At 52.8% G+C, this 23,097-nt stretch overlaps 1 protein-coding gene across 2 annotated transcripts in view; it reads right to left on the bottom strand.

Annotated features, from left to right (window-relative positions):
* The window catches only part of C21H16orf95 (chromosome 21 C16orf95 homolog), a 520,833-nt gene that overhangs the window by 164,875 nt on the left and 332,861 nt on the right, over positions 1–23,097 (bottom strand). For both annotated transcript variants that reach the window (XR_015727990.1, XR_015727991.1), the window contains exon 12: positions 7,663–7,853. The gene's annotated coding sequence lies outside the window, so the exon portion shown is untranslated. The remainder of the gene's footprint in view (positions 1–7,662; positions 7,854–23,097) is intronic.

Raw genomic sequence — 23,097 nt, 5'->3', positions numbered from 1 at the left:
TTGAGGACCGACAAGTTCTTCTTCTGTCCCCACCGCCTCTTCCACAGTACTTGCAAGACAGCCGGCGCTCGGTAACTTGGTAACTATCGATAACTACTGGTAACCCCCAAATAAAAGGGTACAATGAGCAGGCGACAGACACGGACATAAAAACTGAAATTGGTTTCAGTGCCGAGGATGGTGGGGTGATGGTTCTCAGTTCTCGCTACTGGGCGAGGATAGTTTTTAAAAATTACTGATGCTGGAAACCATCCCCCACCCTGAAATCAGAACGTGAATAGAACTTTCTACAAGTTCTCAGGGTGACTTTAATTGGCCAAGAAAGAGCTCCCTCATCCTTGCTGGAGGACATAAACATGAGTAGGGCATGGTTGCCCTTTCTTTGAGGCACTGACACAACCCAGCTGATTTTTTTCCTCCAAGACAGGAAAAGAGTAGTTCTCAAAGTGGGGTTCCAGGAGCAGCAGCAAAGCCTCCCCTGAGAGTTTGTTAGAAATGCAGATGCTGGGGCGTCCCGCTGGCTCAGTGGGTGGAGCGTGCGACTCTTGATCTGGGGGTTGTAGGTATGCCGCGGGCTGGACACCTGGCTCTAACACGACCTGCAGGGGGTCCAGAGGGTGCTAGACTTTGAGAACCACAGCTCCATGGCTTGTTTTTCAAAGTGTGACTCACTCATCGCCGCATCAGAAACACCAGATACTGTGAGCATGTCGATTCCTGAAGCCTCTTCAGTGCAAATGGCTCAGAGCCTTGGGGCTGGGGGGAGAGTCTCACATTTTACGGACAGTTGGGAGACAGAGCTGCATCTTAAAAAAAGGCTTCTGGGGGGGAGGTAACCCGGGCCCTAATGTAACAGCTCCATCCACCGCACCCGCGTGCCTCTCAGAGCGCAGACTTTGCTGAGTTAGGGGACACTCGGGAAGTGGGGTCTGGCTGCTTGCCGTGCATGCATCTTCAGCCCTCATCTGTGCTCCAGTCCTCCGGTGTCCTGGAAGCCTGCCCAGGACCCGTCTTCAAAGTCTCTTTGGTTTGGCCAATGCCCAGCCTCCACCGGCACCTAGAAGTAGGGGAGCCCAGGAGTATCACCTCCACTGTCTCCCTGCAAACATCTCTCCTGTGCCTCCTGCATCGGGAAGGGACCTCTCCCTCCAGGGGCGATGGGCCATCACCGCTGACTGACGACAGACACCCATGAAGGCATCACAGGGGACTCTGAATTAACTTGTTGCTCCACAACTGGGACCAGAGAGCCGTCAAAACCTCTATCAAACTCACATTTAATAATCGGAAAACACCCTGCTTGAGCGGGGGCGGGGCTCGTGGCGGAGCTGAGAGTTCACTTTCGTGCACATTTAAGCAAACACACGAGCTTTTCAGCTGTTCACTCGGCAAGTGTAAATATATCCCGCGTTCCGTTTTCATTCCACGGTGAAGCAGTGCCAAACCTAAAGGGAAATGGGGAACTGTCCCGCCAAGGACGGCAGAGGCCCCTGCTCCTTTTCCTGTTGATGCTGTCGCCATGGAGACCGAGCCAAGCTGCCCCTTCGGATGCGCCAGCGGAAAGTTCGCATCGGGCTCCAACTGGCTGCCTGAAGGGTACCCGCTCTGCTCAGCACAGCGCCCTCCGTGGCTTGTTGGTCAGAGAATTTTCGGCTCCAGCCTTTGTGGGTGGGCAAGAATGTTCCTGGGGGGAAGACCAGCCGTGTCCAGACTGAGGAATGAAAACATTTCGGTGTCAGGACACCTGGTGATCCCTGCTGGGTACAGTGCATCCTGAATTTTATCTACCTCTTACTACCTCAGAACTACAGAAGATGACCGAAGTCCTATTCATAACCACCCTGCAGACTGGAAAGGCCCAGAAGCGTGGTCAGGGCAGTGGTCTTCAACCTGGGTTCCAAGGAACCCCATGATGCCTCAAGGAGCCGGTGGGGGGAAGGGAGGGGGGCGTCCACTGCATACTGGTTGGGTGACTCGGGGCAAATGAATTCCCTTCTCTACGCCTCCATTTTCTCCTCTGCAGAGTGGAGGTAATGGGGCCTATTTTGACAGCTTTGTAGAGGAGTTACAAGAAGTAAATGAAACACTGTCCAGGCACATGCCGTGCAGTACTTTAACCCCGAGGGGTGATTTGGCAAAAAGGGCAAAGGGCATTTCGGGAGAAAGAATGGCCATGGCAAAGGCCAGGTGGCAGGTGTGTGCATGGGTTCACGGGGAAAGACACGTGACCGTGTACAGGGGTGGGGTGCTCGGCAACTTCCGGGAGCCAGTGTCTCTCACGGCTCCCCCCCCGGCGGATCCGAACACCAGACTTCATTCGTTTACTTCAGGCCCATTTCCTTCCTGGACCCACACCGATCGGTGTCAGGCTGTGGGTTTCTCTTTAGCATCTTCCTGGGTTTAGGGAGAGCACATAGTCTAGGAAAGGAACGGTACGACCACGAGAAACACCGGAAGCCCTGCTAAGTGCAGACCAAGTGGCTCTTACTCCCAGCAATGATCATGGTGCCAATGAAACCATCGGAAGCCCTGCCCCACCACCCAACCATCTGACCCTCCTGTTGCCCCTACTCAAGGGACCGTTCCTGCCCCCACTTTGCACGCAGGGAAGACGATGTGCAGAGAGCATAACTTGTCCCAGTTACTTGGGCATGCTGGGATTTGAACCCAGGCTCCATGGCTGACACTGATGGTCACAGATGTTTCCATGACAGTTTCAGCAGCAAGGGGCGGCAGGAGGGCTATGTCAGCACCACCTACGCTCTCTCAGTCCTCACCAAGATAGCATTAACGAAGGGGATGGTGATGGCGCCACTAGATCCTGCGGTACCGAGGGAGGCTGGAAATGACAGTCTAGTAGCTGTACACCTGGCTCCTTTGCATAAAATCTGTGTTCCTTTAGGGAGAAGGACGGGAAGGTAGTCGGTATTGACCCTCCTTCTGACATTCAAAAGATCCGCCAGCTTGCGGGTTGCATTGTCTAACATCATGATGGCCCAGCCTTCCCCACTGAGGGCCTTCATGAGCTAGGTCATGGTCTCACATTCCCTTTGGGGACCACGATATTAAAGAGGGTACCTGGAAGGAAGGCCGGGGATAAAGAGGGGGCCTGCATCTTTTCTGAAGGCAAGAAAAATCTCCCGGTCCTCTTCATTCCAGAGCTGGGATCCAAAATCCTTTGCAGCACCTTTCCCAGCTTAGTATAGGGCTGGGGCTGTGGAAAGGATGGTCTTCATTCATTACAGTTCATTCAGTAGGGGCCTGTTGTCCCTCCACCCCCCTCTCCAACATGGGTCCTCCAAGGCACTGAAGATCATATCTAATGAGAAGGAAATTCTCTGGCACATCCTGTTCATTGAGAGAAGACAGCCCTTGTCACTTCAGAGAACATTCAATGAGCCAAATTCACAGATTTGGAATCCATCAGACATGCCAAGGAAACCCACTGTCATTCTCAGTCCTTGGAAAGTCTTCCCAAGGACACTGTAAAGAGGTCACCAGTGCTTGTCCACTAGCCAGAGATGTGCCCCCACCCAAGTGTGTGTTTGTCTTTCTGTCTGGAAGCCACAGACGCTTACGCCCCTGTCATGTTGCCCCAGAGACACACACCGCTCTTTATGTCCTTCTCCAGTTTGCGACGGAGCCAGGTCTGGACACCTGCGGAGCCAGGAGAGGCTGAGAGGACTGACTCGTGAGACAAGAGCTCCCATCTTGTCATTGCCTTAGCAAAGCAGGGAGGAACGTGCGCGGAAAGCAAGTCAGATTCCGGGCACATGCTCTGCTGCTTTTCCTTGTAAAGCCCTCAACCTCCTCTTCACAGGCACAGGCTCCAAACACGGTGGGAAACGCATACTGTAGTCGCTGGGGGCCCTGACCTCCACAGCTGCATCTCCACCAGCAGGTGACGTATCACAAAAGGGGCTCCTCATGGTCACAAAAACAAATTTTAAAAATCATGTGTTTCTTATTGGAAATACAAGTTGGGGCTTCCTCTCCACGCTGCTCTCTCCATATGCAAGGAGACAGCCAAGGGGGCACCCCAGGTGGACCCATTCCCTAAGAGAATGTCACCCTGCTATCCAGGGACTCAGAAATCTGGAGGCACCCCTCATCCATTCGTTCAATCAGTAACTCTACTGAGCATCTTCGCACCAGGTATCGTTTAAGACGGTGAGGCACGGCAGGAACGAGACAATGAAGAATACTTGCCCTCAGGGAGCTCACATGCCAGCAGCAAAGTGGCGAGTAGCACAGTGCCAGGGAGGGGCAGTGCTCTCCAGGGGCTGTGTTTCTCAGCAAGCGACTGTGAGCAGAGCAGACACATGGCCGTGTCGACAGCCAAAGATAAGTGAATCCATTGTATGATTTCAAACAGCAGTTTTCCTGAATGGGTTTAATGAGCAGAGTACAGAGTGCTAACCACCAAAATGGTTAAACCTTTCTACGTTCATGATGTAGAAATGCAACGGTTCCTAATCAACTCCATACTCTGACTGCAGGGTCAGGGGAGCCAAGGGGTTGAGCTGGAAGTGGAAAGACCTGGTATTATTTTTATTACAATGCCTCCAGGAATGACAGATCCATTCATCTCACGGACTTCCAGCACTTGGTACTGAATCCCAGATACCCCGTGTCAAGAAGAGATGTGACTCTAGCTGTAGATTCTGGGTAAGATGGTTAGTAAGGCCTGCCCAGACTCAGGAGAAAGTGCAGCAAATGAGTAGAGGGTGCCCTCGTCCCAGGTCTAGACTGGCAGTCCCAACTATGACACCGAACCCTCTGCAGATCTCAAATTACTAGCAGAATTATTTTTTAAATCTACATATTAAATTAAAGTATGTTTGTTCAACAAGGTACATATCACACAACCCTGCAGGAAGAGGAAGAGGTAGCATGGTGTAGAATGGTGCTAAAAATATCCTACAGACCCTCCTAATGTTTCAGTTTTCCAAAGGGTGGATCCATTAAGCTGATTAGAGACAGGAAGGGGAACTGGGGTGGCAAGTGCGTGTGTTCCATTTCTAGAATTCAGATGCCAGTTTCCTTGTTTGGAGGAAAAAGTGTTTAAAATAGATAAATCACAAGGAAAAAAGGAAAGTTACCGAATTTATGTTGTCAAGGTTACACTCTCACAGCACTAACACTGTAGCACTGTGATGTGGAGACACTCCAAGTGCTTCAGATGGCTTGTTTGAAGTTGCTAACTCCGTCATCACCACTGTCATCATTGTCATCACCATCATCACCAACATCACCATCACCATCACCAACATCACCATCACCACCATCATCACCAACATCACCATCACCATCATCACCAACACCACCATCATCACCAACATCACCATCATCACCATCATCACCATCATCACCACCATCACCACCATCATCACCATCACCATCATCACCAACATCAGCATCACCACCTTCATCACCACCATCACCACCATCACCTTCAAAACCACCAACACCATATCATCACCATCGTCACCATCATCACCATAATTATCATCATGGGTGTCACGATTAGGATTACTGTGATTCATGTCAACAAGTAGCCCAGAGTAATTGTGCAATTCTAAAGCTGCCTGAGACACGTCAACAGGGGCAGGCACGGGGGGAGCCTCGTAAATGGGCGCCTTTCTCTTTGGTTCCTCTTTACACAGTTATAGGTAACCAGGAGCCCGGCATTTTATGCACCAGCTGTAGCGTCACCTCTGTCCCAGAGTTCTACTCAGAGCCTGACCTTGCAAGTCAATTACAGCTGTTTGCATTGTGCTCGTGAGCTTCCAGCATCCACCCCGGCCCAGCTTTCAACAAAGGCTGGATTCCCGTGAACTCTATTCTTTATTGCCAGCTGGTTCCGATTAGAGATGAACCAGTAAAATGAGGAGTAACACAGTCGCAGTGTGTTCCTAAATGTAGCACTTTTCCATGTGTTTTGATTTACCGGTTGGCCAATAAAACCCAGCCCTTCAACAAGGTGGATGCATACCTCACATGTTTTGCTTATTTTGGTAATGCAGCTTTTTAGAGATTGAAAAAAGACGGGGTGACCTGGTGTGATAATATCTCCTGGAGTGTGTGTGTGTGTGTGTGTGCATGAGAGTTTGTGTAGGAGTGTAAAATGTGTGCGTGAGTGTGCAATGCAGGTGGGTGCAAGTATGTGAGTGGCACATGAGTGTAGGTATCTGTGAGGTGTGAATGTGAGCGTGTGGGCTTGTGTATGGACTGTGTGTGCCCTTGTAGAAGTGTGTATGTGTGTGCAAGTGTGTGTGTGTGCGTGCACGAGATATGTGGATGTGTGGGCACATGTGACTGTGTGGGTGTGTGAGCGTGTATGATGTAGCGGGTCGGAGTGTCAGAAGCCGGGTCTCTCTAGCAGGGTATCAGGCAGCGATTCAGAGCACCCCTGTCTCTACACAGACGCTCCCTGTCCGCGCCCTTGCTAAACAGCCCACGAGTACAAGAAGAAATACACGATACGATGCTTCCTCCCTCGCTTCCAGGTGGGCCCTCCCCTCCTGAACACCTACTTTCCACCTGCTCTCCGGTGTCCCCAGGAAGGCAGCTGTGACCCAGCGGTGTCCCTTGCCCCTGTGCTGGATGGAGCCGTGGATCATTCAGGACGCCCTCTTCCACATTCAGCAATGGTGGTGATGTGCGGCTCCAGCTGGAAGACCCCCAACTCAGTCTCGAGCAGGAGACCAGGTGACGGGAGGGAAGATCCCTAGCCCACAGAGTCCGTGTACCCCCTGCCCCTTGTGTCTGCACCCTGCTCCCGGGGCAGCCTGCCCCCTGAGATGCCCGGTCCACGGGATCCCTGTCCAAGCGCTGTGCTAGCGTTCAGCCGGGGTGTACCGCATGTTTGTGCACCGAGGGTGTGACAGGGGAGGGTGTGGGGAGCCCTGGGGATGTTTTCTGGGGGACTGGATTTGAGCCGGTGTGCATTCTGCTGGGGAGAGAAAAGGTGGCTTTAAGTGAGACTCAGACTTGGATGGTGTTGGAATCACAAGCTGGAAGGCAACTCAGAGACCACCCAGCCTGGCTCTGCAACGCCACAAGCACTGCGCCTTTAAGAACAGGGCATTTCAAGCTGTAATCTGTCATTCATTCATTCATTCATTCATTCATTCATTCATTCAGAAACGAGGCTACAGGGATAAATACTATGCGTCTTGGAGTTCTCCTTGTAAGAGGAGAACAGAGAACCAGCAAATCAACACGTCAACCAGCAGGAGACACCATTAAAGGTCGCCGCAGGCATGGGAAGAAACGGAGCGCTGTGGGGGGTGGTCGGGGGAGGTGCCCCTGAAAGTCACGAGAAGCCAAATGCGAGGGACGCCATGGAAGGAGCAGTCCCTGGAGATGCAGCGGCAAGTGTGGAAGTCGAACCAGGTGCAGCCAGGTAGAAAACCACTGCGTGAGAGACGACTTGTCTAGAATCTGCCGCCCAGAATGCCTCAGGCCTCCAGGTGTGTGGGTGGTTATGGCCCCTGGGCAGATGTGGGACTGGGGAAGTCATCAGGCACTTTGGTTTGTTTGAACACGATTGCCCATTAAAATGTAATAATGCAGGCTTTTTCTCCATTTCTCTTAAATTTAGCAAGTTTTTGCTGGCATGCAAGGAAGGAAAATCAATCCAGGACAAATATTCCTTACTTGTAATTTTGCAGAAAGACAATGTGCTGAGGAAATGTCCGGTTGCTTCCTCTTCCAAAGGGTCACTGCCGCTGCGTGAAGCCGTGTCCCATCCGATCGCAGGGCTCCCCTGGCCCCCAGAGGTGGCACTCGGCTGTGCTGTCACTGTCGGTAGGAGAATGGAAATAAAGCCAATCTTGCCACCGGCCAACCTGTCAAAAGAGAGCACTTTATTGTCGTAAGGTAGCTCAAAGTCACGGGGAAAAAAATCCCTATAACAGCAGGCAGGAGTTTATTAAAACCCTACCGCGTATAAAGGTGCAGACGTAGCTGGGCGTGGCTCCTGGGCTCATTTCTTTCTGCTCCCATACGGAGAGCTTTCACTGGTGGAAGCACCAAGCAGACAGAGCACACCAAAAATCCTGGGTGGCATGAGCAAGCCTTGCCCCACACCTCCCGGCAAATGGGGCAGCATCCTGGGAGAAGGCTGTGTGTTATGTCCACATTAGGACTGCTTTAATTTCGCACCATTGCTAGTAGAACAGCCATTCCGACATTCTGTTGGGTGGCCTGTATTTAATGCGTGCCCGCCGTGTATCAGGCAAGGAAAAAAGCTGGGGACTCAAGCCTCCTGCCTTGAGTGATCCATGTTGGGGACCAGGGAACTTTCCTTGGGGAAGGTAGTACCTGGGCTGATGCTCTGTCACCTGTGTTGTTTTACTCTATTACAAAAGTTTTCTGTTGAAACTTAGAAAATAAACATGAGCAAGAGAACATACAAATCGTTCAAAATTATAATGCTCATATAATTTATTAAATTGGCCATGTTTGCAATGAAAGGGGGCACTGTGAATAATGACTCCAGGAGATGCCAGGCATAAACCAAGGCTGATTGAGGCCAATAAGGACATGGGGGCACCTTATTTGTAATGCCGTTCCCAGGGGTGACCACTGTTGACATTCTGGGGTTTGCTCGGCAGCCCTGGGAATGGGGGATCAATTCTGCTTCTGCTTGAATTCTGAATAACTGTCCAGCTAAGCACCACATTTATGTCATGATCCCTACAGCAGAATAGAATCAGTGTAGGGGATTTTCAGAAAGAAATAAAGTACATGAGTGTATGGGGTGTGTGGACTCCCATGCCTGTGCCTCACTGGGGTGAAAGCCAGGTACACAGCAATATACTGAAATGTTAGGTCTATGCTCAGCAGTCAAGCTTACCTCCCACTGAATGGCTACTATCTAACACCAACCAGAGGGTGGCTCCCTGATACTTCCTTTCATTGTCTCCATCAGATGAAGATGGTACCTATTGATGGTGATGCTGCTGCTGCTGATGGTGATGGTGATGATGGTGATGGTGATGATGGTGATGATGGTGATGATGATAATGGTGATGATGGTGATAGTGGTGATGATGATGGTGACGAGGATGGTGACGATGATGATGGTGATGGTGATGATGACGATAATGGTGATGGTGATGGTGCTGATGGTGGTGATGGTGATGGTGATGATGGTGATGATGGTGATGATGGTGATGGTGATGATGGTGATGGTGGTGATGGTAGTGATGATGGTGATGGTGATGATGGTGATGATGGTGATGATGGTGATGGTGGTGATGGTGATGATGGTGATGATGGTGATGGTGATGGTGGTGATGGTGGTGATGGTGGTGATGATGATGATGGTGATGGTGATGGTGGTGGTGATGATGATGATGATGATGGTGATGGTGATGGTGATGGTGATGATGATGGTGATGGTGATGGTGATGATGATGGTGATGGTGATGATGGTGATGGTGATGATGATGATGGTGATGATGGTGATGATGGTGATGGTGATGATAGTGTGGTAATGATAATACCCTTCATGGTGATCACGATCATGATGATGATGGTGATGATGGTGGTGATGGTGGTGATGGTGATGATGGTGATGGTGATGGTGATGATGATGGTGGTGATGATGGTGGTGATGATGGTGATCATGATGATGACAGTGATGATGAGGATGAGAATGATGGTGGTGATGGTAGTGACAATGAACACTTAGATGGAACCACAGGTGCCAGCCCCTAGCCTAAGCCCTTCGCACATATTAACCTGTTTGTTTCTCATAATTGCCCCTGAATGAGGAAATATAATTACCTCCATTTTACAGATAAGGAAGCTGAGCCCTAAAGAGTGAAGTCCCTCATCTAACCTCAAGAGAGACATTTTAGAGAAGCTCATTCTGGGAGTAGCAGCACAGAGGAGTTAAAATAAAACGTTTCGTTCTTTGGAAGCAGTAAAGAGAACTATAAAAACTTGTTTTTAGCTCATCTGGAAATGAAGGTCAGCAGGGTCGCCTTGCCTTCTATTTTCTTTCTTTCTTCCCTTTCTATGTATTTATTTTTAAATATTTGAGCCTCCAATTCACTGACAGAGTGTGAAAAATATTTGTACCTTTCGAGGTGCTTATTCACCCTGGAAAACTGGCTGTCATCCAAATGTCATCCAAATGCGTAGTCAGCTATCCGTGTAAACTACAGATTCACATTCCCAAACAGAACAGTTGGGTATTGTTCATTTGTTGAAAACCCTTTAAACCTCACACTGTTTACTTCATTGCTTTTTCCTTGTTTATTGGACCAAAAAAAAAAAAAAAGCCAGCACAAACACAATGGAAAACAGACAAGACAGATGGAGAGCACTGAGGATTTTCCATAGGTGCTCAGCATCTTCTAATGGCCAGAAAGCAGCGAGAGGAGACGGATGAATAAGGCTCACTGTGGTCAGCACTCAACTGTAGGGCATCGGAGAAACTGGGGCTGCACCTGGGAATGCAGGACACCTGCTCAGAGCACCAGGCTGGGCGGGCCATGGGGATTCTTCTCAAATCCTCACAGCCCCTCAGGAAGGCACTATGCTAGATGCCAAGGGTAAAATTGGGGGAAAAACGTGAATCTGGGGAACAGAGGCATTTCAGTTGGGGAGGGGAATGAGCACACACTAAACAGGCAATTACAAGTCATGTCACATGTCCTGTGATGAGGTATGGCAGAGACTATTCTGTTTTATTTTCCTTTTTCTGAGCACACATGAGGGATTCATACGTTTTCCCACCTCCCTCCCAGTTAGGTTGGGGGCCAGTGATTAGTCTGACCAATGGACTGTAGACAATGACATGTGGCACGGGCAGTCAAGGGCAGGAGTGAGCTCTTGACACTTTCTACCCTTCCTTGTGTCCAGAAGGGAAGCCTCCATCAGCCTGGGTCCCTAACTGATGATGGGGAAAGGAGACCTCACTGAACTTCTTTGAACATGTAACCCAAGTGAGAAATAGACCTGGATTGTGTGAAGTCACGGAGGTTTCAGGGTTAATTTGTCACTCGCCTGTCCCGGCTGACACAACGGGGCAATCAATCACACGTACTTTGGGGCACAGGGAAAGGGTGGTGGGAGGAGATGGTGGTTCACAAAGGCATCTCTTGGAGGTGAGAGGGACATGGAGCCATTATGGAGCTGTTGAGATGACAGTGGAGGGAGAGCGTTCCAGGCAGAGGGAACAGCGTGGGCAAAAGCTGGAGGGAGAGAACTGTGCGTATCAAAGAACATGCAGAATGGTCTGGCTTAAACACACTCGTATTTCTTACAGTTCTGGTGGCTGAAGTACAAGATCAAGGTCCCAGCCAGCTGGGTTCCTGGTGAGGTCCCTCTTCCTGGTTTGCAGACAGCTGCCTTCTCCCCCACATCCTCACTTGGTCTCTCTTCCTCCTCTTATAGGGGCATGGTCCTATCAAGAGGCCCCACCCTCATGACCCCATCCAATTACCTCCCAAGGGCCTCTCTTCAAACACCATCACACTGGGGGGGGGGGTCAGGACTTCTACATTGGAACTGGGTCAGGGGCACGACTCTACAGCCTAAGGCAAACTGGGGAGGGTCACGAAGACGGTCTTAGGAGCCAAGTGACAAAAATCACATTGCATATTAAAGGATCACATTAGCCCCATCGTGTCTTGAAGATGGAAAAGAGCAAAGCCAGAGGAAGAAACCCAATCTCCTCCTTCTACCCATCAGTACACGTCTTCAATATTATTTACTAAGGACCTACTATGTGCCCAGCGCTGTTGTAGGTGCTGAGGAGACAGCAGTGAACAAAACAGACCCCTGTCCTTGCGGAACTCACACAGACACACGTGGGGGCAGGGGCGGCCTGTGTTCCTTTCCGCGTGTGTGTTGTATGTTGACAAAATCATGTCCAACACACTTCAGGCAATGCATATTCCAAATAAAAGTGGGACAATACAGCCAGGGATATTCCCTGGAGGAGATGGGATAGGATCACTGTGCCTCAAGGCCCAAGAGTCATCCTCCACAGTGTCCGTGCAGGGAGACAGCTCCCAGATAGCGTGTGCCTCACTTGAAGCGCTTTCCACTGTGTGCAGATGACACATATGGAACATGCTAATTGGTCTACACTTGCAATAATGTGTTTTAATAAAAAAATTTACATAACCGACAGGAATCATTGTATTGTCTGGGGTAAGTTGAGTTAAAAGATAAAAAGGAAAGTGTCAGATCAAAGTTGATTCAAGAAAAAACATCAATCAAAATTGTAACCACAAGGGGCTCCTGGGTGGCTCAGTCCCTTAAGCGTCTGCCTTCAGCTCAGGTCCTGATCTCAGGGTCCTGGGATCGAGTCCTACACGGAGCTTCCTGCTCAGCGGGGAGTTTGCCCCTCCCTCTCTCTCTGCGCCTCCCTCAGCTTGTGTTCTCTCTCTCTCTCTCTCTCAAATAAATAAATAGAATCTTAAAACAAAATCGTAACCACAGGTGTCACACGCACGCAAGGTAGTTATGGCACAGTCAGGAAGACCGCTCAACCAGTAGGAGATGGGAGCCGCCATGCAGGAGAAGCATCAGCTTCCTGGCTCTGCAGTCATCACTCTCCCTCCATGAAATGAGGACAAAAATTCTCTGATCCCCAGGTAGCCATTTGGTATCAGTACTACTGATACTACTGCTCTTTGTGCCCTGACTGGAGCCATTTTCAAAACTCATCCTGCAGAGCGTCCTAGGGAGACTTGCCACCCTTGGATAACAGGACAAAAACACGAGAGAGAAAACCGAAAATCAGAAGATGCAGCTTCCCCCATGAGTGGTGGTTCTCAGACAAGCATACGAAAGTGGGTGCAGGCGTTCCCCGAGAACTGGGGAGTCTTGGGGGAGTGGCACGGTGGTCTGCCCTGGGCGTGGATGTCCATGGTGCCTGGCGAGGGCACTGTCTGCAGCAGGGGCCACACCTTCAGGTCAAGCCCGGCCCTGCGGCTGCTGCGCTGTGTGCACCTCCCCTTGCTCTCACCTCGCCGTGCCCGTGGATGGTACGGATGTAATCGCCTCTCGGTGCTTATTTATGGCTTTTCCATTGCAGGTGGGGCCAGCTATCAGGCCAGACACACTCTGCTTTTTAACATTTAGCCTAGTTTGTGACTCCAACGTTGAACTGGGATCTAAGGGTAGGGCTTGTATCTGCGTTGACACAGAAGTGCCAATTGTGTCTCTTTGATGACAAGATAAAAACAGTTTTCAAAACAGGGGAGAAAGCACATGCAAAGCAGAGGTGGGGTCCCCTGGCTGCAGAGGTGGTAAGTTCCTCCAGCTGCAGAGGTGGGGTCCCCTGGCTGCAGAGGCTCCTGGGGAGGTGGCTGCCGAGCGCTGGTCTGCAGAAGATGAAGGGACATCGTGACCCCCTGGCAAAGTCTTGAACACCCTCCTCTTGGTGACCTATCCACAATGCACAGAGCACCCCCGCACTCCCCATGCCCACCCCCTGTTCTGTTTTTCTCCCTGTGTGTCCACACTCTACTTTCTGTATTGTCTGACCTCCCCCCAGCACCCGAGCTCGCCTGGGGCACGCATCTGTTGGGTTTTGCCCCTGCCTGTACCCCGGTGCCTGGACGAGAGAAGGCCTCAGCTGGGCTGGGTTTGCCTGCTTCTGGACTCTTCACCCGTGAACTCGATGGCCTGGACTCCTCGTGTCTGGCTGATTTTGCTCACTACACTATTTGGTTGTGGATCGCTCATTCTCGTTGCTGTTTTAGGCTCCGTTCTGCACCCATACTGTGTTTATCCGTTCCACAGTGCTGTGCATTGTGGGGTCTTCCCAGATTGGGGTTAGTACGATGTGCAGCCAAGAACGTGCCAGTCCTTGGGCACTGGGATTTAGAGCCCTAAACTGGTTGCTCAGACAAAGGGTTGCACCAGTGCAGGCGGGGTGGAGGCCCTGCTCAGCTGAGGCACTGTTGTTTTTGTTTCTCTTCTGGCTAGAAGGGATGTCCCTGCTTTCAGAGGACACCATTATCGGACATAAGGACACAGCAAATGCAAGAGGAGCCACGTGCTCACACTGGGACCGTTCAAGTCCCAAACCAGGGTGATTCCCCTCTGGCCGGCTGAAAGAGGACTACGCCCCACAGCACCATTCATGGACCACCTGCCCCCCAGCTCCCATGGCTTCTTGCTCCCCACTGCTAATGGCCGAGGCCATGCATTGCACCTGGAGACTTGGCGGCCGATGCCCTCTGCCCCTCGTGTCAAAGGGGAAGGTGGCAGATGGAGCAGGAAGAGGCCAGTTCTGGGCCCAGCTCTGGGGGGATCCACAGCCCGTCCCTGGAAGGACGAACTTCTACTGAAACCCTCCCCAGGGAGAGCTAATCCCCCAGAAGTCACACTCTGGAACCCTCCCATCAGCTTCTGCCACATGCACTTGTTGGGTTTTATTTCCATTTCTAATTTGAGCCAAAATTTCCAAAAATGAGAGATTTTACCAACCATTTCCTACTTTGGATCCTCTTAAAATACAAGCTGATGTGCCCACCCCAGCCCCGCGTTTCACGGTGGCCACATCTGGCAGAGCTGAGAAGTGGCTTTCCACTGACAGCAGGGGTAATTTTCCAAACATGACATTATTTTATGCACGTCGTGCACACGCCTGGACCTTCTAGGTGTTCAACAGGAAAGAGAGAAAACAGAGACAGAGAGAGACAGGGAAAAAGAATGATTTGGGAAAGTGAGGGCCATCTTGGCCGCTGTGTCACTCAGCGGACCTTACAGAATGAGCTCAGAGCCCAGCCCCCGGGCACCCACCAGAGAGAGCATCGTGCACCAGAGAAGGCCGCAGGAGGCCCGCTCGCGGCTGCATCGTGTGACCGGACCCCTCCACGCAGGCCACTTAATGGCCACCCCAGTGTGGAGCGGCATCACCTGGGGATGATGTCATTGTGGTTTCGAGGTTTATTTTTTTCTCTACTGTTCTTAATCGGGGGTTTATGTGCCGACGTTACAACTTAATTCCTGTTCAAGTAACAACTCCGTTGAATGACACGAAATACGGTTTTTAGCCAAGCTTCTGCGTCTAACCCCCCTGACCCTGTGCCGGGACGTCCCCCTGGTTCACACTCCCGGCCATCTGAAGTATCCCCACGCTGCCCTGGAGCAGCATCAGGCCCCCAGGGAGGAGGAAAGCCACGGTGCAGCTCTGTCCTCCCTCCTTCCCTCCCTCCCTCCACTCACTCAGCAGACATCAATGAGCAGGAACCCCACGAGTTGGGGCTGAGAGGGGGCCAGATGAATAAAAGATGAGCTCTGGCCTCTGCCCTCAGGGAGGACACAGAGACATGTGTGGTGGGGACCCGACCTCTGTTCCGTGTCCACATCCCCCTCCACTCAGCGAGGGAGCAGGGTCCCCTCACCCCCAGGCTGGGCCCCAGGCCTTACCAGGAAAGCCCCCCCCCCCCCAAGTCTGCATTGAGCAAAGCCTGGCGCAGTGTTCTGGACCCTGAGACCACCCCTCTGACCACGGACACTGGTCGGTGGTCCCGGCTGGGGAGCCGGAAAGCCCCAAAGGTCAGCTTGCACAGACCCCACAGCATCTAGCAAGTGGGCCTTTCGGTCTGTGCTGTGTCTCCGCAGACTTCCGACCTTCTCGGTTTATGCTGACAAGGGCACATTCTTTTCTGCTGTTGAAGACCCCAGAAGTGCAGGAGGGAAAGAGCCAGAGCCCATGGCCTCCCTTTCTCCTCCCCTTACCCTGCCTCTGTTCTGCCCCGGCCGGGGCTCTGTGCTGCCTGCAGGCAGGGGCACAGTGGGGGACCACAACTCCAGAGCCCACTGTCTGGTGACTGGATCCCCTTCCCTGGCCCATTGCCCTTCCTGCTGTTGAGACAGGAATGGTGCCACAGGGACACTCCCCAGGCTGCCTGCAGACTAGGACATGATGCCCCTTGTCTCGTTTCAGGGAACTCTGAGAAAATGTGGAGAAAAGGTATCACAGGCCACATGTGTCTGCTTTTGCCCTGCTTTCAGCCGAGGGCAGGGACGTTCAAGGTGAGCTGGTGTCCCGAGGTTAAGGGACGCTTGGGTGGGGCCTGGCTTCTGTCACCCCTAAGAGGGTGGCCTGGAGTGTAACTTGCCCTCCCTGGGCCCTGGGTCTGTGGTTATCAAAGGAGAGGTGTGGACATGCTTGGGGTGTGAACCCGTTTGGCTGTGGGAGCTGCTCGACCGGGTGCCAGCCCTCACGTGTTGTTTGCGTGCGTCCGTGCGGGTCCTTGGGGACAGATGCCAGGGCAGAGGTAGGCACGGGGAGGAGGGTCGTGGTGCCGACGTGACGGGCCAAGCGGAACGGCCACACCAGGCTGTGTAAATCTGGCCAGCTCTTTTCAAAAGCATCTAGACAGTATTTATCAAACACTTAAACACACTTTGCCAATAATTTCTACTTCTAGCGATTTACCTGATGGATCTAATCAAGCTTCTGCACAAAGATGAGAACTTCGTTACAGCGTTGTTCACGGTAACAAGGATTGAAACAGCCCAACGTTCAGCATCAGGAGCGCAGGGACAGAAACGGCAGCACGTCCATACACGGGGTAGTATGCAGCCAGGTAAAGAGAAGGAGGTGCTGCCAGCGTACGACAGAATCCCGGACAGACGCCGAGTGACCGCAGGCAAAGCTGCAACTGTGAACGCAGAGGAGGAGTCACTCTGCACACACGTTCCACCTGCCTGGCGACACCAGGGAAGCTCAGCGGTGCCGTGGGAGGCGGGCCGTGCACCCGCCAGCCCTTCTGCACCCGGGGTTCGCTCTGCCTCCATCACTGCAGCGCGAGGGGCTGGGCTCTGCCTGTGCTCGCGGACGCAGCCACGGCGCTCCGCCCAGCATGGAGCACAGAGCAGGCCCAGGCGGCATAAGCGGGATGACAGACTAAGTGAATCCCCACTTCCAGCTCAGGAGCCTGACGTTCGGGGACGCGACAGGACCTGTGTGAGGTCAGCTGGCCCGTGAAGGTGGCTGGCTCAGGGTGGTTACATCCTGTCCCCCAGGACAGGTGTCGGGGATGCAGAGCTGGCCACCTAGTGGAACTGCTTTATGGTGACAAACGGTTCGTCTGAACAGGGGAGAGCGTGGGAGGCACGGCTTTGCTGAGAGCATCAGGCTCCGAGACGTCTTCCAGTTCCCAGTGGCCATCGTGCACGGCGTTTCCCGAGCGCTAACGAGCGGCCAGGTTCGGGTCCACACCCGCCCCTCCTGCACAGACAGACTCGTTGTGGGTTCCAAGCAGCTCTGAAGGTCGGCGAAGCCAGTTCACTGGGAGGCCAGACGCTTCCCCTCTGTCTTTAGCCTGTCTCTTCCTCCTCCTCGTCCTCCTCCTCCCCAGACACGCGCGGCATATGGAAGACATAAATCACCGTATTTACGGTGCGGCGCCATCTCTTTATTCCCTGTGTCCTGACTGTTCGACCAGCACTTACACTTGCCTGGATCGGTCGGCTTCCTCTCGCCTCCCAACGGCCGACGAGAGAGAGACGCTGTTGACTCGAAGCTGAGAACTCCAGAGAGTGAGCCCTTGTCTTGAGGGGCTCCCAGCGCCTCACACCCATGAGCCTCCTCAAAGTGGGGGGCTGAGCGCCAGAGGCCCTTCCTGAGGACACGGGCTCCGTCCTTTCTCTAACGCGCTCACATTCACACGCATGCTCACGTTCAAGCGGTGATATTCTCACACAGTGCATGACACACCCACGCACTTGCACACATACTCACACACATTCATGCTCACACACCCACATTACACCACCCCACACACACACACTATCACACTATACAGCCCTACCCGCCCCCACACTCTCACAGCCCCACCCCCACACACACTCTCACACATAGACAACAAAGACTACTGTCTCTCCCTGCAGTGGGTTTTTCCCTAATTTCCTCCAACTTTCCCATTTATTTCCTGTCCTTGGGAAAGGGAATTTCTGAATCCTTCTGGGATTTTTCATTAAGATCCTGACAAATGGGAGAACAAGGAGGACTCGGAGCCCACCGCATCACCAAATATGGGATAAAAATGTGCCCTTTCCCCTCCTGGCCCCCCAGCACGACCAGAGCGCTACCTACACCCCAGAGGGCCGTTCCTCAGGCCTGTCTCACCCAGCTCCCAACAAACGCTGAAGGGGCCGGCGTGGCCACACAGACTTCCCCGTGAAACCCAAGATGCACAGGGATTGCCCTTTAAACACAATGCAGGGCTTTCTTTAGGGGCGGCCTGACCCGTCTGCATTGCTCCTGCCTTAGCCCTGATTGACAGGGCCCCTGGGGCCCACGGGGTGAGGCCTCCACCAGGGCTGTGGCCTTTTCTGGGGTTTGGAGACCCCCCAACAGATCATCGGGATGGTCCCGTGGGGACCAATCTGTCAGGTTTTCCTGTCAAGGATTCCTTCCTCCTTCTTGGGACACGGCAGCAGGGCCAAGAGCAGCCAGGCTGGTCCCCCCGTGTGGCCGCGGGAAGTCACCCCCAGAGCCAGCTCCCTCTCCCCATCAAACACACGCCACCGCCAGGAACGTCCCTCGTTTTTCATCCCTGGGGCTCCCCGACCCCGGGCCCGGACTGTCACCGTGGACCTGTGACAAATGAGCCCTGGGATCCCTGCCATTGACAGGCGCACAATTGTGGCCTTATAGTTCCCTGCGGCGGCTTGCCTTCCCAGACGGACAGGGATGGGCAGCCTGCACCCAGCAGCCCGAGACCCCGGCACGGCGCACAGCAGCAGGGAGGCCCCGTGGAGCCCCTGCGAGGGGCCAGGCTGCACTCCGGGGACACTCACAGGCAAGGATGAGTTCCTGATGCCACCCTGCAGATGGGGAAACTGAGGCGCGCTGTGCCATCAGCAGCAAGCCGCCCGCGGGGGAATCTGGCTCCATCCTGCACACCCTGTTTTCTCAGCCCAGCACCCCTGAGAAGCCCGTCGCTCCCAGGGGATGTCTCAGAGAAGAAACAAAGAGTGTGGGTAACATCGGCAGAAAGGCCTAGACCCCCACATTGCATGCAGGGCCTGAAGGACCGCCGCCCACCGTGTGCTCCTTCACCCCGCTGCCTGGTCCGCTGACCCTCCTGTCTTCCAGCACACATACCTGCCTGCCACCTGCTTCAAGGGCTGCCCGTTCCTTCCAGCCAGGTCCCTGCCCAAGTGCCCCCGAGGGGCCCTCCCACCCATGGAAATCATGGTGCCATCACCATCTGCCTCCTTAGCTGGCCGAATCCTCATGAGAGCACTAGCTTCTCACCAGCACTCATGAGTGGATCTGTTTCCTCCTTTACGGAGTCTTTCCTCTCCTGGGCTGTGGGTTTACTGAAGGTAAGGATTTGTGCAGATTCTGTCCACAGTGTATCTCCAGGCCCTAGAACAGCGCCTGGCACGCAACAGGAGCTCAATAAGCATCTGATGAACGAGCAGTCAGATGAGGAAGAAACGAGGAACCCGCACAGTGCGTTCACCTTAGCTTCCGGCAGGGACGGCTCCATAATGGCCTTCCTGTTCACGGTGGTGTTCCTTTCTTCCGTCGTCCCCAGTGCGCCCACTCCTGCCCCTGAAGCCATTGTACACGACCTGCCCGACTCTGACACTGCCAACCACAGCCCACAGGCCCCGGGGAGCCCCCGTCTCAAACCATGCCGAACAGAAATCAGTATCCCCTCCCCGGAAACTGGAACTGGGATCCAGAGGGCTCATGTTGCTTTATGCTGCTGGGTACACAGTCTTGTGAAAAGGATTCCTGGGAGCAGAGGGAATGGGCTGGAGGGGGGTGATCAACGAAGAAAACACAAGACAGAGAGAGAAGAGGCAGAAGGGCGGTTGGGGGGAGACGGAGAATTCCTGCATCCCCCTGAGACCTGGCCCAGCCAATCCACAGTGTTCTTACAGAACCCCCCTTGGGTCGCCTAAGCCGCCACCAGTGGGCCGATCCTCCCTGCCGACGAGAACGTAGCTCAGGTCGCAAGCTCCTCTTCTTCCCTCAGCCCGTCCTCCTGGCCCCTGCCTCCCACCAGTGTGCGAGAGGCCACATGTCTGGGAGCTCATGGCCGCGTGTGTGCAAGCTCACGGCTGCGTGTGTGGGATCTCACGGCTGCGTGTCTGGGAGCTCATGGCTCCATGTGTGGAAGGGGACAAGGACATTGTGGCAGACCACACTGACCTCCATGCACTCAGGGAAAGCTGACTTGCATGCACGCTTGTCAGGATGCCTGTCCACTGATCCCACAGGCCCTTGGAGCACCTCTCTACGCCGTGCACTCAGCTTGTGCCAGGGACACAGCAATGAGCACACAGGCAAATGCTCAGCTCTTGCAGGGTTTGTATTCTGTTGGGAGAGGAGTGACTTCATAAACCACAAAAATAAAAGCCAGGTATGATGGAGGAGCCTGAGGACAAGAGAGGGACTGCCCTTATTAATAGGGCCATTTGCACTGGTGTTACTGAAAATGTGGCATTTCAATGAAAGTTCCAAGAAGTGAGGGAAGAATCCAGGTTCTAGGTGGGAACAGCAAGAGCAAAGGCCCTGGGGTAGATGGTGCCTGCTGAGAAACAGAGAGCCAGCCCACCAGTGTGGGAGGGAGTGAGCAAGGGGGTAGTTCTGCAGAGAAAACAAGGGGCAGGGACTGTAGAGGACACACCAGGGAGGCCATGAGCTGGCTGTGGGCATGACCAATTTGGGCTTCACAGAACTTTGGGAGTGAGAGATAAGGAGCAAAGACTCACCAAGGTCACGGGGGTTTAAGGCCACACAGCCACTATGTGAAGCGTATGGGGCTCCTTCCATCTGAACAAACCCAGTGGTTTAAACCAAGTGTTGTTCAGAAGCGGTGACCGAATTCCACGTCACGTTTCCCCAGGCAGCCCCCAGCCAGGGGTGGGGGTGACTGTGACAGGAACGTTCTGGAATCAGAGAGAGGTGGAGGATCGCAAGAACACTGTGAGTGGACTAAAGGCTGTGGAACCCCTCACTCCCACACGGCTAACGCGGAGACCTCTCAGAATAAAAGCCACGGCCTGTCTCAGGCGCCCTCGGGAGCCCCGCCTAGGGATGCTGCATTGTCACCTCTGTTCGTCTGTTGGCATATTCACGAACACATGGGCTTGGACTCTCACCAAGGTTTTCAGGCATTTACCGCGAGGAGAATGCTTTAAGAACGGCCCAGTGGGGCTTTCTCCGAGTGTCCCGTTCGGATGTCCAGGCTGACGGAGACAATTTGCCGACTGCTGGCTTTATTCTCCACCCAGAGCCCAGGGCATCAGGGAAGCGCCTCCGAGGTCACCCCAAACGAGTCCGGCACCGGACGACATCAATGTCCTGCCCCTCATGGAAGCCCCAAGAACGTGAACTAGTAACAATAAATAGCTATTTGGTTACCTTTTACGGACACATTTGGACTGCATTTCAGGCAATTTTATGGGCAAATGCTATTTTGAGCGTTCCCAAATTCCCAAATTGTACGTGAAGCATCTGCAGCGTGAACATCTGGAGTTCTATGCTCGCGGCTCCTCGTGCACGCTCGGACGTAAATCTGGACCTTTTCCGAGACCCCGGCGTGTTTACCGACGGGTAAGACAGGCCCACCCCACTTCGTCCCCACATCTACAAGACGAGGGTGCCCGTGGAAGGTGGGGAGCGCTGGGTGGCAGCTGGGACCATGGGTCCCACCAGCTGTAGGGAAGCCATGTCCATCCTTGTGGGTGTGGCTATGCTCTTCCTCTCCCTAATTTTAGGGCCAGCCTGTCCCAGGTGGGCACAGGTAGACTCCTGCCATCACCTTTCCCACTAAGGCTACAGCCCCCAGCTGCCCGGGCTCAAGGTGAGGACAGCGTTCTCCATCCCAGCAGTTTCACAGGGGCTGCCCATTCCCTGAGGGTGAAGAGCAGACTTGTGGCCAGGACGGCCTGGGCACATCCCACCTGCCCTCGTCCCACCTAACCAGAATCTCGTCTGTGTCCTTTGTGAATGTCCTTCCACCACTGAGCACCGTGTCTGGCACACATCACGTGTCCACCGTTTGTGCATAAACACTTTTCAATAAATTCACAGACAACTGTATGAATGAAGAATGTCATCTTGTGGGCGCAGTCGATGTCTGTGCGTCCGCAGAAGCAAGCTTGCCACGGGATGGCGCATTGACAGCCTTCCATCACCTTCCCCAGGGGTTGGTTTACGGCCTGCAGTCCCACCGCAAAGGTCTGCTGCATAAGCGACTTTCGGAGCACACGCATAACCCTGCTGTCTGCACGCCATGTCCCTTTTTGCACACACTTTTCTGTGATCGCAAGTGTATGTCCGTTTTTCTGCTTTTTACGTCAACATTCCATCATTTAGGTTTTTTTCAGGTTTCTACAGGATCTTAAATTAGCTGCTAAATAACCTTATTTTATTATTTCAGAGCATGATAACCACACTCTTTATTATAGAACAGGTGATCAGCAAATTATGGCCTGGGGGCCAAATCCTACCTGCTGCCTGATTCTGTTAGCAAAGTTTTACTGGCGCACAGTGGACGTTCATCGGCTTACACACCGCCTGTGGCGGCTTGCGCACTGCGAGGGCAGAGCTGGCAGTGGTGACAGTGACCATATGTTTGTGGCTCACAGACCCAAAATATTCATGATCCAGTCTTTCAAGGAAAAGTTCGCCAAACCCTATTCTAGGGCATTTAGATATTTTCCAGGTCTTGGCAGTTAGGTAATCTAGCAGTGAGCATCTTTGTACGCGTGACTTTCAACTTTCAACGTCACCTTTCCTTGGTATAAAATCTTAAAAATGGAATTAGGTGACTACAGAGAATGAACATTTTTTGCAATGCTTTGTATTTCCCTGTATTGACATTCATGTTGCATAAAACTTATTAGGCTATCAAAATTCAGTGGAAGTTCTGGTTTCACTACAATCAAATAAGCTGAGTGTTAACGTCTAGACTGTCACAGGTTAACATGGGAAGTACAGAAATGATACTTGAGGGCTTCTTTAATTTCATTACTTTGAATATCTAGTGACCAGATTTATATTTTGGTGGCGTTTTTACTTTCCCAAAAGTCCAGTAATGAAGTTATAGAGAACCTTTTTTTACAAGAGATCCCCAA

Source organism: Ursus americanus, chromosome 21 (genome assembly GCF_024610735.1).
Source record: "Ursus americanus isolate L20-20 chromosome 21, mUrsAme1.1.p, whole genome shotgun sequence".
Taxonomy (NCBI): Eukaryota; Metazoa; Chordata; class Mammalia; order Carnivora; family Ursidae; genus Ursus; species Ursus americanus.
Note: the sequence above shows the minus strand (reverse complement) of the source record. Positions and strands in the feature narration are given on the sequence as shown.